This window comes from Ixodes scapularis, unplaced genomic scaffold (genome assembly GCF_016920785.2).
Source record: "Ixodes scapularis isolate PalLabHiFi unplaced genomic scaffold, ASM1692078v2 PGA_scaffold13__105_contigs__length_92229423, whole genome shotgun sequence".
Classification (NCBI taxonomy): domain Eukaryota; kingdom Metazoa; phylum Arthropoda; class Arachnida; order Ixodida; family Ixodidae; genus Ixodes; species Ixodes scapularis.
Genome location: NW_024609839.1, coordinates 44,872,483 through 44,890,784, shown reverse-complemented (window position 1 = coordinate 44,890,784; position 18,302 = coordinate 44,872,483).

Sequence of the window (18,302 nt, the reverse complement as noted above, 5' to 3'; positions counted from 1 at the left end):
TACGCTACATCAGCGTGAGAGTCTCGACAGAATAACCTTCGATTGTGACAATGATACAAAATATTGTATCGTGAAGTGTTTATCGACCCCTGTTTTCAAGTTGGCTCTCCACTCTCAGTGCGCGTTAGACCTAGCCGGGATACGGACGGAGCTGCGGGGCTCACGTCTGTCTTCCCGTAGGTTATTTTGTCAACCAGCTTATTCGTATGTATTTACTGATTTTCGCATAACTGTGACGTATTGTTATTTACCACCTTGTTTGTTTCTACTTGCCACGCATATCCTTCAATCCGATCAGCGCGTTGAATAGTGGCAGTACATGATCTCGGCGATCAGCTGATTGTCGACACTTCCGCCGTGTGCATCTGATTGCGGCGCTTTTAAATAATAAAACAGCGAAAAGTAAATTTCTTTAGTTTTCTGAGTTTCGAGACAATCTTCGGTGAATTTTCTTTGTCTCGCGAGAAGAATCTCGGCTTCAGAAAACGGTATCGTCCCATAACCGTAACTTTTCAGGTGATCGCGCTTGTTAGGAATTTTTTACTTTATATCTTTCAGTCGTGGCGACGACAAATTGTAACGCCTAGAATCCGAGATTTGTTCAGCGCTGTATTGGGGCAGGCTGGGGCAGGTGATGCGAAGAGATGACTAGGCTAGTGGGAGCTTTCTCACTTCGAAGACTGCCGCCGTCTATTTGTATGAACTCCATATCTGCCTATTATCACTCGCGAACGAGCTTCTAATTCTCTATCAGCAGGAATAAAAAAAAACGGTTGTCAGCGACCTTTGCGTGTCCAGAAACTGACAGTTTATATGATTATCAAGGGATCCACCAGTAGTGTCGCGTTGATGTATTGGTAATTATGTCTCCTTTCCCCGTCACTAAAACAAAATATACGTGGTTCCATTCCCAGGGGGTTTGACACAATCAAGACATTTTAAGGTGTCACTTCTGTGATTGAGTGCGCACCCCTTTCTATGCAGTCACCAACGGTAGAACATCTCGATCTTAGGCAAAGTTGGTCCACCAGGTGTTCATCAAAATTATTCTGGTACGGTGTCCAAATCGCTGGACAGGAGTATTTTTTTAACAAATGGGCTCTTAAGGCAGATGTTGAAATAAATCAGGTTTGGTCTCTCCCTGTGAGATAAAGGTTTCGCTTGCTTGTATTGACATCATGGCACTAGTTGCGGTACCAGACGATTGCCAAAGGAAGGCAAGAGGGCCCGTGTTTGCATCTTCATGTTGGTGGTTAAGACACCCCTTGAACAGCTGCATGCTGTGACTATCACATGCATTAAAGTTTTGTTCAACATCCCTTCAACTATGCACTCCCATTTTGTATGCCGAAAATGCTGTGTGCAGTGGCGCAGGCAGGGGGTTGGTTTGAAAGTTCAAACCCGCCCCCCCCCCTTTCCCCCTCCCTGAAAGCATCACTTTTTCTTCTTTTTTTTTTGTTTTTTTTTTTTGTTTGTTAGTAAAGCAAGACGAATATCGACGGCCTACCACCCGAAGGTTGGGGACGGCCGTGCTGTACCCGTGAATTGTACAGTACATCGACTACTATAGGCAAAATTGAAAGAAAGCCTTCCCCCCCCCCCCTCCCCCGAAAATAATTCCTGCTACACCAGTGGCTGTGTGTATGACATAAGTCATACATAGACATATCCACCCCATGGATTGGATGTACAAAAATGCAGTTTTCCTGATTTCAAATTCAGCCCAACGACTGGACACTGCACTTTCCGGCATTGTGGCAGCAGCAGTTTATAACATGGTGCTTGAACTGATCGAAGCAGTACTCCCTGTGGACCTGAAACTGTAAGGCATTGGAGTGTTTTCCTAGCTGCGCCAACCGAGCAGTCGCTTTGCAGGCTATGATAAGAGCAGCACTAATACCATTCTCATCAACTGTGTGTTTGTGACGAGCTTAAGTGCTCCTAGGCATGGCTTCAAAATACTGAATGGGCATCATAAGCGACACCACCCTTTGACAAGTTTCCTGGTCAACAAGTGGATGCTCAGTTTTGTAGAGACTCATTTTTACCTTCAGTTATTTGTTTTAATTTCACAGCAAGCTTTATAAGTAATACATTTTACTGCACTCAATTATAATGGGGCAGCTTCTACTGTATATTCTCCTACAATTCATTTGTGCGAGTGGTGTCGTACATCATTTTCTCTGGTGTCACTGTCCCTAACCTCGTTTTGTATTTCATAGACCAGAAGTGCAAGTTTCATTTGCAAAGAGAAAGAAGTGGACTTAACACAATTTGCTACCCTAGCCAGTTTAAAAGTGCCGCCTCCCCTTACGCTCACATAAAGATACATGTGCACAGATTTTTTCACTCCAGTTCTAGGGTATTCTTGATGGCGGTTACCAATAACCCCTTTTGTAACAACTTGTATAACGTCAAAGTTACAACGGTCTACGATGCCGTCTAACGACGAGAAGTGCAGAAGTTTGGACTTGATTTTAGTAAAGTAATTTTTGATGCATTTCAAGCACGGTGAAAATTGTTTGTTGGTGCAGTACCACACAGACAAGCAGAGGAACACAAAACATATTAGTCTGGATGAAGTCGACAATTCTCTTTATGAATGCGTCTACTCCTATCAATCTATTCTAGTAATCATTGGTTAGTGTCTCCTCTGTTCTCTCGGTTTTGCTTCCGGATCCGTTCCCTTTGATTACTTCGAGTTTCTAACATCTTTGTAGAAAAAACGTCAAGCGACTCCGATGTCTCAGATGGAATGTCTTTTAATCACGCGCGCTCGCGACCACATCGCCGCTTGTGCTTGGCGATGGTGCTGCAAGCTTAATGGGAAAATAGAAAACAACGAAGTGTCTAGCACGGGGCCCCCACAGGGCTCCCCCCCCTAGAACGTTGCCTGCGGTCGGGAACTGGCTGCAGGTGATGGACGGAGAGGCAGGCGTAGTTGAACTGAGCTTGGTAATAGGGAAGAGGCAGCGTCCGATAACCGCTGAGATGAAAGTGGGCTGGCGTCTGGCAGGCTGCAGGCAAAGGGGATCGACTGCGTGCTATGCTCCCGTAGTTGCCTCCAGCGGAAACAGCGGGCACTCGCCGGTAGTTCGAAGTAAACCTCAGACTCGCAGAATGATGTGACCAGCTGTGAGGTCGCTGCAGGTACATTCCTCAGAGTCGCGGTGTTGAGCTGACGGGCGACGCTGATGTTCTATGACTCAACAGCCGCACTGCCCTTGACGCTCAACGACGCACCATAGCCGGTGGCAGAGGAGTGGCGGCAGCGGCGAGGATAGATCTGCAGGCCAGCGTGCCGAGCCGGCAGGGGCGAGCGAAGTGGATGCGTCCCGACGTGCCGGCGGCAGACGCGATGGGAGATGAGGTGATGCAGACCGCAGGTGCGGAGGCCGAGCCTGAGGAAGACGCTACTGACCTCCGCCCCCTCGTCCGAAGCCGCATCGTTGTAAAGTGTCCCAAGTCGCGGAGAACATTCACCTGGATGGCAGATGCTCGGAGAAAATCACGTTCAGGTTACTATTTTTGTAGAAAAAGCGTCAAGCGACTCCGATGTCTCAGATGGAGTGTCTTTTAATCACGCGCGCTCGCGACCACATCGCCGCTTGTGCTTGGCGATGGTGCTGCAAGCTTAAAGGGGAAATAGAAAACAACCAAGTGTCTAGCACGGGGCCCCCACAATCTCTATCACATACTTGCCTAGAGCCAATTTCCAAAATTGGGGACCCACCCGCTTTTCCCTAAGCTGTTGCCGTAAACAACTGCCTAATCTGCACATCGATAAGTTTGTCACTGGAGATAGGAACTTTCAGGAAAACAATAAGCAACTGGGATGGAGCACTATATTGTCAACATGCTTACTTCAGTTTTTCTTTGTGTTTCACCTATTGCTAATGTTTCGCTTATCTCTAGGCTATCAGTTGTTTGCCTCGTTCTCCTTGTGTAGATTTTAATGATTCCTTAACCACTTAGCATTATAGTGTTAGGAATACCATAGGTGTTTTCTTAGCATTTTCAACAGAGCAGTCAGCAACTGTCAGGACAATCCACCAGTTCATTGGAACTAGGAAATATGTGAAAGCTATAAAAGTAAAAATTAGGTTAATACTGAGCTTAGAAGCACATGACACATATTATTATCTAATAGGTGATGGCATGAGTGCCAAACTGTGCATACAAAGTTCAATGTAGCACAAGTCAAACCTATAGTCGCAGTATTCTACTCACACCTACAAGCCTCCAGTCAAAGTGACGAGTTTGGTGAATGTGCTAATGTAGAATATCATCTTGAATGCTACAATAATGAATTCAGCATTTATCTGTGTGCCTAGAACCACACCGTACCAGAATCATATTCGCTCTGTGGTGCAGTGTACTGTGCCACAGCATATATGCCGTGGCCCTCTCGATACACATGTTACCACATTTTGTGCAGTATTGTAGAAGCTAACAATCTTTAGGTAATGATGTCCTTCAATATATTCCATTGCATTATTGTTGTTGTTGTTAAGACGTTTATTGAACCAAGGGATTACACCAGGAACAGAAGTCCGGTGCGACGCGGTCGCAGCTATGGCGTGGTGTCTAAGTCCCTAGATGAAAAGGGGGAAGGGGGATGAGGGTTGCATCGAAGTTGCTATCCCGCTTCGCGACACAAAGTCGAGGAGTGAGGTCAAGATTCGTGTCCGTCGCTCGCAGTCACCGGGGGGGTGCACCCAGTCATCATAGCAAGTCGGGCGTTCTTCGTCGGGCAGAAAGGACCAGGCTGCGGTGCGGTGTGCTGCCAATGCTGCGCAGTCCCAAATTAAATGATGAAGCCTGGGTAAGGACTCCGGGTCCTTGCAGCGCTGGCAGCTGGGGTCCGGGGTAGGATAATATAAATCAGCTTTTCGCTTGCGGTTGGTGTCAAACAATTGAAGCAGATAGGGCGTGAGGGCCCCTCCGGTACGGATCCGACGTAGGAGCACTATCTGCGATCGCCGGAAGACCCCGCCGGGGATCGGGAACTGCTCCGGGGTCCAGGAAGAAGCGAGGCGGCGTCTCCATTGTTGTTTGAGGAGGCGCATCTCTTCATCAGGGTCGTAGGCGGTCTCATCTGCGGTAGAGTCAGGAGACGGCGGCAGCGAGAGGGAGGTGGGGGACTGCGAGGAGGGGGCAAGTTGAGGCTTATTCATCTCCTCCATCGCGGCTCCGTGGGCCCGCTCGTTACCGGCGACGCCCGCGTGCCCTGGTATCTAGCGGACACATGTGCGGATGGCGTAGTTCCGGTGTAGGCCGAGGGCAGTCTGGAAGATGCCCGAGACTGTGGGGCTGTGTGTCAGGTGTTGCTTCTTAAAGGGGCCCTGCAAGCACTTTTTTACTGGTTTTTAATTTGCACCGAACCTGAGCGCACTGAACGTAGTAACCTAATGCAACTTTTCTTTTCTCGAAATTCGCTTTATTTTCAAAGTTATGGGCGAATTAAAATTACAAAAACAAGCAAAAAATAACCTCCTTCATGACGTCCTTGGTTGCTTGAGTGGCCGTGAACTAGAGGAGGGGTAGTGAGCTATGCGAGCGCTCACGGCTGCCGCACTCCTAGTCGACGACACGAGAGGGCGCCACTAAAGCATCTTTTGTATAGGCTGTATACAGCGGGCAGCCAGAGCGGCTCTCATTGCATTTGCTGCGCGAATAAACGCTAATTCTACATGACACTTCATCGGCCACAAACGACAGCAAACACGGGGTAAAGATCAGTTCAGAATGGGAGCCACTTCGTGCTGCCGTACCGCGAAACAGCCAAACCGCATGACAAAGCTACTCGCCGAAGGCCTTCGGAACGCTCGGAGCCGGTCGGATCCCCCAGTCCGTAAACGACCGCAGTGCCGCCGCGTACATCCGGGACCTTTCCGTGTCGGCACCTGATCCTACTACTCCTTTCTAGTATGCGCCGCCTTTTCCACCGCTTGGCGGCGGGTATGTCGACGGGTCACTTCTTCTTTCCGTACTTTATAAACTGCATTTGTTTCTTTTCTGGTCTAAAGTAGTAAACAAAAACTACTTTTATGAATAATTGAAGCGGTCCGCGCCACTTATATTTTGTATTTTGACTAAAACGAAGCTTTTAGCGGCTCTGACCAGTAGTAAGCCCAGGACCTAAGACGTCACATTTTGCGCGCTTTCGGTACCGCGGGTCGCCCTCGTCGGTGGAGGAGGTTTCCGTGTCGTCCGGTTAAAATATGACACACTGATATTTAGTTACTCTCTCCGTGCCCGCTGGCTTGCCCGAACCCCAAGAGACGTGGAAACCGCAAAAAAGGTAGACGCTTAAATATGATTGCAGGGCCCCTTTAAGGGCACGGATGACGTATTGGGAGTCAGTATAGATCGTGAGAGTGCCGTCACGGGGCGCGAGGTCGGGCGCCTCACGCGCATGGGTTTCGTGAGTCCGGAGTGCGAGGAGCACAGCACGCGCCTCGGCAAGTTCCGGAGAGGAAGGTGAGTTGTAGGTCTTCGTGTACACGGAGGGGGAATCGAGGGACGTCGGGTGTGGGCGGGAGAAAACTGCAGCCACCGCACGCCGGAGCTGTGGCAAGCCGCGTCGGTATAAGCTATAGTGTTGGACGAATCCTGAAGAAGACGGTTCGGCTCAGCGTGGTGTTGTCGAACGTAATGTTCTCGTCTCTACGCATGGCGTTTGCTATTCATGTTAAGAGGAAGTGGACTGGAGTGTTGTGTGAGATCGATCAGTTCCCAGGGTGGCTTGGCGGGGGGGAGGTCGTTGTCGGTGGAGACAGCGACTCCGAGGTAGCGTGCTATCGCGCGGCCTTGAGGTGTATGCTGAAGGCGGGCGGCATGCAGCTCGATCTGCTTCTCTAGGGTGTCTTTGAGATCGATGAGGTGAAGGCATTTCCGGACTCCGGCGATGCGCGTGATGCGAGGAAGTCCGAGGATGGTACGGCGGGCCTCATTGTAAAGGGTATTGAGCTTATCCCAATGTGCGCGCTTGAGGCGGTAAAAACGGGCCGCGTAGACGACTTTCGATACGAGGACTGAGGTGACGAGGAGCTTGGCAGTGCGTTCGCCTGCGCCACCGAGCCGATGCGAGATGCGTCGGATTAGGTGTAGGCCTTGTTTCCAGGTTTTGGAGATTGTCTTGACCCATTCTGTGGTGACGTGTGGGCCATAGCCAAAGTGGACACCTAAGATCTTGATGCTGGGTGCTTTGCCCACGGGTTGATTATCGAATTTAAGGCCGAGATCGAGGTTCGTATGTCCCTTGCCGAAGACGGTATACATGGCCTTCTCTGGTGATGGTGCGAGCCCGACGTGGTGAAGATGGTTATTGATGGCGTCTAGGCCCTGTTGGAGCGCAATTCGTTGCGTGGAGGGGTTGCCTTCGCAAGTCCAAACAGTAATGTCGTCGGCGTATGCCGAGGCGCGGAGGTGCGGGATTCCGTGTAAGGTCCAGGGAAGGGGGGCCATGACGATGTTAAACAGCGTCGGAGAAAGTACCGCTCCTTGGGGTACGCCGACGTGGTTCAGCCTCGTGTTGCTACCCGCTACATCGGGGCCGTATCCTGACTTAACCACGTACTGGCGGCCATTAAGGAAGGAACGCACAAAATCGAGCTATTTGCCGTCCAGGCCTTGCTCGGACATGGCAGAGACGATTGATGTGTGGGGGACGGAGTCAAAGGATTTTCGAATATCCACTGTGACAAGGACCCGAAGCTGTGTGCTATTGACGTGGCGGTCGACGACATCTTTGTAAATCATTGCCAGGCTGTCGTGTGTACGGAGGTTCTTACGAAAACACGTTTGGGTGGGGTGGAATATCTTGAGCTTTTCCGCCTGCCACTGAATCCGGGCAAGGACCATACGCTCCATGAGTTTGCCCATGACGGATGTGAGCGATATGGGCCGCACGTTTTTGGGGTCTGTCGGTGGCTTGCCTGGCTTGGGAATCGGTGTTACCCAAGAGGTCTTCCAGTCGTCAGGGAGCAGCCGTGTGTGCCAGATTGAGTTAAACCAACGGAGGATGGCTTCCCGGGCGCCTCGAGGTGCATTACGCAGCATAGGCGCGGTGATTCCGTCGGGGCCGGGCGCGCTTCGGAGGCGGCATTGGGAGATAGCCGCATCAAGTTCCCATTCGGTGAAGGGTTGGTTTCCAGGATACTGGACGTCAGCCACGTCGTTGTACTTGGGACAATATACGTCGGTTGGCGGGGTTTCGTTCGGCTGGGGGAAGAAGATTGCCCCGAGCTTATCGAGGATGTCCTTAGTGCTCTCGTCCGAGAGCAGTGCTATGACAGGGACGGTGTGGGTCTGGGTGCGGTTGCCGTACATTGCGTTGTAAGTACTCCACACTGTACTCAGCTGAGTGCTCTTGTCGAAAGACTTGCAGTCTGCGATCCACCGCTCTAGCCTTTGAGTATTGGCATATTTGTCAGCTTCGCGTGTAAGACGATTGACTCTGTGGAGGTAACATTGGCGTTTAGTGCTTCGATATTTCGTAAGCGCCTTAGCACGTCGCTCCCATAGCGAGAGAAGATGCGTATCCGGGGTCGGTATACCCTCGCACACCTTTCGCGTTTCCGTTGCAAAGGTCGCAGCTGTCGTCAGGAGAGTGGAGATGGCGGAGGCATCGTATAGGGTGATTTTGTCCTCGATGGTCTCCCGAAATCGGTCCCAGATGACTGTTGTGGTGGAGCGTGTGGTGCGCTTCCGTTTGCCCACGGGGATCTCTATGACAATAGGGAAATGATCACTGCCCCAGGCATCTTCGTCGAGGATTGTCCAAGCAAGAAGGCCGGCAGTAAGGGGAGACGAAAGGGTGAGGTCAAGGACGCTATCGCTTTGTCGGGTATTCGTACCGTAACGCGTTGGCCGGTTTAGGTCGTTCACGATTGCCAGGTCGGTAGACTGAAGGGCAGAACTGAGGTCGTGCCCGCGCTGTGTGGTTGAGCAGGAGCTCCATGCCTCGTAGTGTGTATTCAGATCTCCTCCGAATACCGCGTAGTCGGTAGGGTATGCTTAGCGCAAGGTCTTCATCCAGGAAAAGTCGCAGGTTGTCGTCTTGCCGGATGTAGGGGCGGCAGTATGCCGAGACGACGAGAAGCCTTCGCTCAGTCCCGTCGAGGGCGATGCGCACAGCGGTGACTTCTTGGGTGGGGGTGCACCATGCCGCCGTGTCCAGCTTGACGTGGGGCATATTGCGGCGTACGTAGACGCCGGCTTGCGCGCGAATAACAGTCTCAGGTGTTGGGAAATTTGGGTGCTGTTTCTTTAGGAGTTTGTGCTCAATAGTGGGGTTGTGGTGTCCGTCGTAGCCTGGGAGTTTCACAGTGTCGGTATGCGTCTCTTGCAGCAGGAGTATGTCGAAAGCGTATTGAGGGTCGGAGACACGCGCGAGAGGCTCACCTCTCCGTTTCGCAAGGCCACGACAGTTCCACTGCAAGATCTTGAGAGCAGGCTTACTGAGTGAGGGCGCCATCTTGATGTGGTGGTAGAAGTGGCGGCGGTACCTGCGTGGAGAGTGCTGACGTACGGTCCGAAAGTGCAAGAGACACGAGCTGCTGCAGTTGCTGTATCTGTTGCTGTAGCTGTTCTTGTTGCTGTTTTTGTTGCTGCTGTTGCTGCTGCTGCTGCTGAGCAAACAGGGCATGCAGTTGATCTATGGTGATATATTGTGACTGTGGTGAAGAGCTACTCGGAGGTACGGGCGGCGGTAAGAGCTGGGACTCCTGCTGTTTCTGAGGCGGCAGCAGCTGCTGGAGATGCTGTTGCTGTCGTTGGGGATGCTGTTGCTGTGTCTGTTGTTGTTGATGAGGTTGCCGTTGCTGTAGGTAATGCCCCTGGGCATGCTGTTGCTCCTGCTGTAGGGAATGCTGCTGTTACTGGGCGGTGCACTGAGAAAGAGCAATCTGTTGGTTCTGTCGTAGGGCTGAGGCCACTTCGGCGTGTTTGCGTAGTCGCCTCATGAGTTCCGCCTTGCGAAGCTCACGTTTCTGAGCTTCCCTCTCAAGTCTTTGTTGGAGTCGTACTTTGCGTAGTTCAAATTGTTTGGCCTCCTCCTCGAGTTGTAAAAGTGTCTCTGATGCTGCTGCTTTTTCGGCCTCAGAAATGGATCGGAGCTCTTCTCTCCAGGCCTGGGCTTCAGAGTTGCAGTCAGTCAAATAGCCAGTCTTGGGCATGCTCATCGTGGCCTGTGAATATGTCATGGGTTTGGTGAGAGTCGATTGTAGGGAGCCGCGGTGATCTGAAGGCGACCGTCGCTTAGCGCCACGGAGTCTTACGTCAGCAGAACTACGTTGACGGTTTGCGGGGCGACTTGGCTGATGTTGCTGTTTTGGTTGTTTCTGCCGACTGCGACTTCTACTTCTGCGATACGAGGGGGCGGCTTCGCTTCGTAGGTCGTCAACCTCTAGGGCCGAAAACCGGTTGGATGTGGTGATCAGCGGCGGAAAGTTCTCAACGGAATCCTCACCACCGACAACGGTTTTAGAGTCTTGAGTTCGGGGTCTGCTTCGGGATTGTGATGTGTCCGCGGTGGCACATCGGGCTTTGCTCCTTCTGCGGTGGTCCACACGAGGTGTACAAAGGTCTGCGGTGGTGGTTCGTGCCGTCCGCCGAGTGCGCTCTTGGAGCTGTTGGTCAACCTTGCGCTTGGCCGGACACTTGGAGTCTGTGGCGAGGTGCGTGGTGACGCGGCAGTTACCGCAGTACGTGCGTTCACAGACGTGGTCATTGCTTACAATACAGCCGCAGTCAGGGCTCCTTGGCGGTCGGGTGCAGACATGTTCTTTGTGGCCCAGGCCGTGACATCGCCGACAAACCACGGTTGTAGGAGAGTATGGCGTAAATTTGATGATCACGTCATAATATAAGATAGTTCTTGGGGGTCGATGTCCTTGAAATTTCACCAAGGCTAGTCCATTCTTGCCGAGCGGCCTGGCTTTAATTATTGCGTGTGAGTTGCTGCGAAGGGCTCGGAGCAACGTTTCGGAGGGGTCTTCTGGGTTGATGCCGTGCGCAACGCCACGGATGGTGTCGCCGGTCATGGCTTCATGAGCCACAACGTCAACTGCCCGGTCGTGGGCAGTGAGGGCGCGCATTGCGAGGAGCTGGTCAGCGTGCGTACGGTTTCGTACCGTAACGGAGATTGTGTTGGTGGCTTTACCTACTCGGAAGTACGGCGTGTCTTTCGTGTCACAGGCTGAGGGATGTAGACCTAACGTGGCGTAGAAACCGCGCTGGATCCTGCAGGCAGGAATACGAGTGAGGTCATACCTGTCCCGGGAACGGAATACGATCACAAATTTGGGTCTTTCGTCAGTGGCAGAATCTGGGTGGTCTGATGAGGACAAGGGCGAGAGTGCTGCGCCGAGGAAGTGCCGCTGCTGCTGCGGTCTCTGTTTGCGGTAGCACGCCGTTTGCCAGCCTACTTCAGCGTCGTCAGCGTCGCCGTCTTTGCTGTCCGGGCCAGCGGTGGCTGTTGACTTAGAGGCTGTGGGGCCAGGCGTCACGTGAGACACAACGAGCGGGGGTGACTCACACGAAACGGTGTGGTGATCTGCGGTGTCGAGAGTAGCAGTAGGATGAGCGACATGCTCCATTTCGGTGTCGGCACCGTCGTCCTCGCTGGCTTCGCGCAGACTTGTAGCGACACTGGATCCACTCGGGTGTCTTAAGCGCTTCGAGGTAGGGTCATGGCGTTGGTACGGGGTCTCGGTTTTCTTCCGTCGAACAGTTGCTCGGATGACAAGAGACTCGGCCGGTGAAGTCGTGGCTATCTTCGATGCCGAGTCCGGAGCAGAAGTCCAGTCGATTGAAATCGAGGTAGATCTAGTGGCAGGGGTGAGATCTTTGTCTTCTATTCCGGCGTCCTGCGGCGCGGCTGAAAGCAGGTGCGAGGCCGCCGCAGGCACGGCCATGCCGTCGGCGAGCACACCGGGCGCTAGGCCCGAGGCCTAGCTTCATTCGTTGTTGGGGACGAGCAAGAAGTAGAGCCATAGTTTTGTTTAACCCGAGACTGGGGTATTTCGGAAAAGGGACGAGAAGAAAAGAGGCCAAAAGGAGGCGACGTCTCAAACACAGCTAAGGATTTTATTCCATCGTATGCACTTTTATACACACCACGTCCACACACCACCAACCAAGTCGACCAATGACAACATAACACCCGGAATACACTAAGCCAAACATAGGCAAAAAAAAATTACAAAAGAAAAACCTTTCAGCCAGACAAACGGACAAGATAAGCCTCCAACTACACAAAGTCAACAAAGAACCGTTAAAAGGTTTTTTCAAACCCGCAAACACACGGAACCAAAGGGAAAGAGGGCATACAAGACCTAATTACACAAAGCCAAGCAACAAACCATTAAACTAGCCGGTACTTAATCACCGTAAAAAAAAAAAAAAAAAAAAAAAAAAAAAAAAAAAAAAAAAAAAAAACGGCAACCGGTTATTCTAACCCGCACTAACACATTGAAGGAAAGCGGAAGAGGGTAACCATGAACCAAAATACACAAAGGGGAGAATGCAAAAGTTCCAACCTCAACTACACACTTGAAAGAAGTAACAAGGAATACCACAACAAACAATATGTCCTGCACCTGTACTGCATCTTTGTAGGCAGCGCACAAAGTGCTGGATAGCTAAAAACAAAAAACAAAAAAAAAAAAAAAAAAAAAAAAAAAAAAAAAAACGGGGGGTTTACATCTTGAGGAATTTTCTTGAGCTTTCTCCTAGATGCATTGATGGCTGGCTAATACAGTTTCCCATCGACTTAATTCGGACTGTTTCCTTCACTACCCTTTTTATCTCATTTTCCTCTCGATGTATTACCTCCGTTTCCGACCAAAACACCTTACAATTGTTGCACTCAGACACGTGCTTGGCGATCTCCGAGTTCGGTGCCCCGTTTTTTACATTTCTTTTATGCTCGGTCAGTCTGTCATTCACGCACCGCGAAGTTTGCCCCACATATCTAAAACCACATGCTAAGGGTATCTCATAGACTACACCTCCTTTGCAAGCCACTGACCTGTCCTGATGTTGCCTTCTGCATTCCTTTGGAGGTGCAAAGAACGGAGTCATCCTGTTTAATTTGTAATCAGATGAAAACACTACGTCCACTCCAAATCTGTGAGCACTCGCTTTAAGGTTATGCGAAACACTGTGGTAGTACGGGACTACGGCAACCTTTTTACTTCTTTCTCTCGTTGTTCCATTTCTCTCGCCGAAACTTGGGGAGAGCTGCCTCGTGATGAAAACTTTATCATAACCCGCATCCTCTAACCTCACCCACTGCCTTTTGAGGGCTTGGCCTACATAATGAAGACATGACTTCTTTAGAGCGTTTCCGATTATTGATTTGACCACCCCAGCCTTCACAGTCTTTGAATGGCAGCTTCTTCTACTTAAAACTGGCTTTGCCGATTCTTTTCCGTACTCCCAGCACACTCCTTCTTGCACGTGAATACGTAAATCTAAAAACTGCAAAACTCCACTGTCTGGCCCTTCAACAGTAAAGGTAAGTTCCGGTGCTGAGGCTCTCACCAGACTCTCTATTGCTCCCGTATCCTTCCCATGAAAGCTCATGACCACAATGTCATCAACATACCTTCTCACTAAAACTTCACCCGACCCCCAAACTGCCAGCCTTTCCGAGATCGCGTTATCCAAAGAGTTTAAATAAATTTCTGCCAAAATAGGTGCCACCGCAGACCCAATACACACACCCTTCTTTTGAATCCACATGCGTTCCTTGAACTCCACTACCGTGGCTTTAAGATAAAGATCCAGGATCGCTAAAAAACTATCTACCGGAATCCCCGTACCTGATTGAAATTTTACCAAATTACGCTCCAAAGCCTCTCTAACCCTACTCATCAACAGCTGTTTTTTAAGAGAATAGTACAGATCTTTAATGTCCATCGAGATCAACGAGCATTGCCTACCATGGTGAGCATCTAAAATCTGAACAAACTCGTCTGAGTTTTTTAACGAAAGACTGTTTTCCAATCTAGCGAAGTCTAAACCTTTTTGAAGAAACTTCGAAACCACGCTTTGCCACGTTCCGTTCTCATTAATAACCGTGCGGAACGGCATTTCCGGCTTGTGGTCCTTTAAGAAGAATTTTAAACTTAAAGTGCTTCTCGGCTGATTCAGGACTTTCCTGGCTAAGGTCTCTAAACCCTCGTCTTTAAGTGTAGCTGAGATGTCCTTCCTTAATTTTCCCAACTTGCCTTGCCATGCCATGAATACCGAGTCCAATGCCTCTGTTGACTTTTTTTCAAAAACTGCCAAAGGAAGGACGGCAAACATACCGCTCTTATCGGTCTGTAACAATTCCAGTGATCTAGATTTAAAGTCCTTTCTTACTTCCGTGATAGCCTGAAAATTCCTCCTGTCTTTTTTATATGAATCATCCACTACTCTTTCCATTCTACTGACCGCGTAGTCCACAAAGGCAACCCTTTGTGTAAATGTAAAACCGTCGAGAGTAGATGTTTTTTCCGCCATCCAGACAATTGCTAGAAAAGTAGGTTTAGACGAAAGGGTTGCCTTTGTGGACTACGCGGTCAGTAGAATGGAAAGAGTAGTGGATGATTCATATAAAAAAGACAGGAGGAATTTTCAGGCTATCACGGAAGTAAGAAAGGACTTTAAATCTAGATCACTGGAATTGTTACAGACCGATAAGAGCGGTATGTTTGCCGTCCTTCCTTTGGCAGTTTTTGAAAAAAAGTCAACAGAGGCATTGGACTCGGTATTCATGGCATGGCAAGGCAAGTTGGGAAAATTAAGGAAGGACATCTCAGCTACACTTAAAGACGAGGGTTTAGAGACCTTAGCCAGGAAAGTCCTGAATCAGCCGAGAAGCACTTTAAGTTTAAAATTCTTCTTAAAGGACCACAAGCCGGAAATGCCGTTCCGCACGGTTATTAATGAGAACGGAACGTGGCAAAGCGTGGTTTCGAAGTTTCTTCAAAAAGGTTTAGACTTCGCTAGATTGGAAAACAGTCTTTCGTTAAAAAACTCAGACGAGTTTGTTCAGATTTTAGATGCTCACCATGGTAGGCAATGCTCGTTGATCTCGATGGACATTAAAGATCTGTACTATTCTCTTAAAAAACAGCTGTTGATGAGTAGGGTTAGAGAGGCTTTGGAGCGTAATTTGGTAAAATTTCAATCAGGTACGGGGATTCCGGTAGATAGTTTTTTAGCGATCCTGGATCTTTATCTTAAAGCCACGGTAGTGGAGTTCAAGGAACGCATGTGGATTCAAAAGAAGGGTGTGTGTATTGGGTCTGCGGTGGCACCTATTTTGGCAGAAATTTATTTAAACTCTTTGGATAACGCGATCTCGGAAAGGCTGGCAGTTTGGGGGTCGGGTGAAGTTTTAGTGAGAAGGTATGTTGATGACATTGTGGTCATGAGCTTTCATGGGAAGGATACGGGAGCAATAGAGAGTCTGGTGAGAGCCTCAGCACCGGAACTTACCTTTACTGTTGAAGGGCCAGACAGTGGAGTTTTGCAGTTTTTAGATTTACGTATTCACGTGCAAGAAGGAGTGTGCTGGGAGTACGGAAAAGAATCGGCAAAGCCAGTTTTAAGTAGAAGAAGCTGCCATTCAAAGACTGTGAAGGCTGGGGTGGTCAAATCAATAATCGGAAACGCTCTAAAGAAGTCATGTCTTCATTATGTAGGCCAAGCCCTCAAAAGGCAGTGGGTGAGGTTAGAGGATGCGGGTTATGATAAAGTTTTCATCACGAGGCAGCTCTCCCCAAGTTTCGGCGAGAGAAATGGAACAACGAGAGAAAGAAGTAAAAAGGTTGCCGTAGTCCCGTACTACCACAGTGTTTCGCATAACCTTAAAGCGAGTGCTCACAGATTTGGAGTGGACGTAGTGTTTTCATCTGATTACAAATTAAACAGGATGACTCCGTTCTTTGCACCTCCAAAGGAATGCAGAAGGCAACATCAGGACAGGTCAGTGGCTTGCAAAGGAGGTGTAGTCTATGAGATACCCTTAGCATGTGGTTTTAGATATGTGGGGCAAACTTCGCGGTGCGTGAATGACAGACTGACCGAGCATAAAAGAAATGTAAAAAACGGGGCACCGAACTCGGAGATCGCCAAGCACGTGTCTGAGTGCAACAATTGTAAGGTGTTTTGGTCGGAAACGGAGGTAATACATCGAGAGGAAAATGAGATAAAAAGGGTAGTGAAGGAAACAGTCCGAATTAAGTCGATGGGAAACTGTATTAGCCAGCCATCAATGCATCTAGGAGAAAGCTCAAGAAAATTCCTCAAGATGTAAACCCCCCGTTTTTTTTTGTTTTTTTTTTTTTTTTTTTTTTTGTTTTTAGCTATCCAGCACTTTGTGCGCTGCCTACAAAGATGCAGTACAGGTGCAGGACATATTGTTTGTTGTGGTATTCCTTGTTACTTCTTTCAAGTGTGTAGTTGAGGTTGGAACTTTTGCATTCTCCCCTTTGTGTATTTTGGTTCATGGTTACCCTCTTCCGCTTTCCTTCAATGTGTTAGTGCGGGTTAGAATAACCGGTTGCCGTTTTTTTTTTTTTTTTTTTTTTTTTTTTTTTTTTTTTTTTTTTTTTTTTTACGGTGATTAAGTACCGGCTAGTTTAATGGTTTGTTGCTTGGCTTTGTGTAATTAGGTCTTGTATGCCCTCTTTCCCTTTGGTTCCGTGTGTTTGCGGGTTTGAAAAAACCTTTTAACGGTTCTTTGTTGACTTTGTGTAGTTGGAGGCTTATCTTGTCCGTTTGTCTGGCTGAAAGGTTTTTCTTTTGTAATTTTTTTTTGCCTATGTTTGGCTTAGTGTATTCCGGGTGTTATGTTGTCATTGGTCGACTTGGTTGGTGGTGTGTGGACGTGGTGTGTATAAAAGTGCATACGATGGAATAAAATCCTTAGCTGTGTTTGAGACGTCGCCTCCTTTTGGCCTCTTTTCTTCTCGTCCCTTTTCCGAAATACCCCAGTCTCGGGTTAAACAAAACTATGGTTAACTTCCACCAGCTCGCCTGCACCCTTACAATTTTTTCACTAAGAAGTAGAGATAAGGCGGAAACGCAAAACTCACTCGGTCGCAGAATGTGTCGATATGGTCCGGTGGCCCCCCTGGGATGGTCCAAATGTTGAGCTGTGTCGCAATCGTTTCCGAAAAGGCAAATCTGGGCGATCAAACGGCGGAGCTCAACGCGACACGTCAGCTCAGCTCGGTCGCCGAGATAAGCCAGCCTTGCATTATTAAAATCAAATATAATTGTTACTTCTCGGGGTGTGCTTTGTTGCAATGTATGAGTGTTGTGTGGTGAAGTAGGCATCATGAAAACACCCTACACTGGCCGACAACTTTTCTTGGCAATGCAGTAGAGGGTACAGACACGCGTTTCCTCTCCCATTTTGAGCGCTGAACAGAGCTGTGCGCGGGCTCTCTTCCTCTTCACCGCATTGCCAAGAAAAGTTGTCGCTGTGTATAGAGCGTTTTCATGATGCCTACTTCACCACACAACACTTGTCCATTGCAACAAAGCACACCCCAAAGATAAAAATTCTATTTAAGTTTTATATTGAAATGGAATATATTGATGGACATGACTACATAAACTAAGGAGCCGACCTAGTGTCTGTGAGAGGTGGCCCCCTCGGGGCCACCTCAAGCTACCTCCCTGTTATACCTGTAATGAAGTGTTTTTTCTCAGACAGAGTATAGCATTTTAGTATTTTGGCTGCAGTTCGCATTTCAACAGATATGTGAGCTTATACTATTCTTGGCTAACAACTCGGCGCTAGCCCTAGAGTCATGCCTTACTTATTCAAACGTTTGATCATCAAAGTGCTTACGGAAGTGATTTGCATAATTAACAAAAACACAAAATGTTCATGAAGGCTGCTTTGGTCATCTCAATTATTTACTTTGGAAAATAATGTACTAGGTCAGGGGTCGCCACTTGTGGCCCGCGGGCTAGCAGAACCATAATCACTCGTCTAGTACACAGAAGATCGGAGGGTCAGGTTTGAAAGTTGCATGTAAAAATCCCAAGTCAGCAATCGTGCTGCACATGGAAAATTTGAACCTCTACAGCGGCGACACAAACCACCTAATTTCATAGCTGACTGACTCAACACTCTCTGAAGATTAATCAACTCATTTAATTTTGACGTTTATGATCATAATAAAGTCAAAGCAGATAAGTTTGAATATATAGAAAGATATAAATCCCAAATCTAGTGGATAGTGTGACCATACTGGTCACGGGGGCACGTCACCGCCGAGCAAGCA